General features: G+C 37.5%; 1 non-coding gene across 1 annotated transcript; it reads right to left on the bottom strand.

The window, feature by feature from the left end:
• Positions 1-296: 296 nt before the first annotated feature.
• LOC111759111 (U6 spliceosomal RNA) lies at positions 297-403 on the bottom strand. Its single transcript, XR_002793195.1, has one exon. It is a non-coding gene; the product is annotated as a U6 spliceosomal RNA (small nuclear RNA).
• Between the last annotated feature and the right edge of the window lie 929 nt (positions 404-1,332).

The raw sequence follows: 1,332 nt of genomic DNA, 5'->3' as shown, positions 1-1,332 counted from the left end.
CCCACACGCCATCCTACCCCCACTCATCCTCTATCAACAACCTCTTTCATCATTGTGGCACATTCATTGCATTTGGTGAATATATTTTGGAGGACTGCTGTACCACATGGATTATAGTTTACATTTTTAAAAATACATTTTTATTACAGAAGTTGTGAACTTACAAAAAAATCATGCACATGTGTAGAATTCCCATACACCATCCCTTCACCAACACACCCCACTGTAGTGGAGAATTTGTTACAGATTATGACATAGTATCATCAGACCGTTATCATCGACAATGGTCCATAATGAAAAATATGGAACGCCTCATGAATTTGCATGTCATCCTTGTGTAGGGGCCATGATAACCTTCTCTGTATTTTTCCAATTTTAGTATATGTGCTGCTGAAGTAAGAACCTTCTAGAGTATTTTTAATTTCCAGAAATATATTTTTCACCTCCAAAATTTCTGTTTGGTTCCTTCCTAAACTTTTTCATTCTTCCTTTTTTTCATGCTTCATCTTATTGGTTTCCTTTAATTCTATGTATATGTTTTCCTTTAATACAGTTGAATTATAGGGGAGTTGAATTAATTTATTTGGCTAGTTGTTAGAATTTCTCTTTCCTCTCTTGTTTTATTTTGTTCCCTTGAATGGACCACATTTCCTGTTTCTTCACATGCCTTGTGATCTTTTCTTTTTTCTTTTATTCTTTTATTATTATCTTTTCTTAAAAGATACATAGATTGTACAAAATGTTACATTAAAAAATATAAGAGGTTCCCATATACCCCCACTTCCTACCCCCCACTCTTCCCACATCAACAAACTCTTTCATCAGTGTGGCACATTCATTGCATTTGATGAATATATTTTGGAGCACTGTTACACAGCATGGATTATAGTTTACATTGTAATCTACACTCTCTTACAATCCATTCAATGGGTTATGGCAGGGTATATAATGTCCTGTATCTGTCCCTGCAATATCATTCAGGACTACTCCAAGTCCCCAAAATGCCCCCATATCACCTCTTCTTCCCTCTCTCTGCCATCAGCAACTCCAGTGGCCACTGTCTCCACATCAATGATACAGTTTCTTCCATTGCTAGAGTCACAATAATTCTATAGTAGAATACCAGTAAGTCGACTCTAGTCCATTTTATTCCTCTATATTGAGCACCCTGGGATGATGATGTCCACTCCACCTCTAAACTGAGAGGGAGTTTTGATCCCACATGGCTGATAGATGGGATTCTCTTGCTTACTGTTGTAGCCTTTCTCAGTTCCCTGATGTGGTGGTTGACCATCTTCACCTCCCCATTAGCTGACTTGGGTAAGTCCAGCA

This window comes from Dasypus novemcinctus, chromosome X, assembly GCF_030445035.2.
Source record: "Dasypus novemcinctus isolate mDasNov1 chromosome X, mDasNov1.1.hap2, whole genome shotgun sequence".
NCBI lineage: Eukaryota > Metazoa > Chordata > Mammalia > Cingulata > Dasypodidae > Dasypus > Dasypus novemcinctus.
Note: the sequence above shows the minus strand (reverse complement) of the source record. Positions and strands in the feature narration are given on the sequence as shown.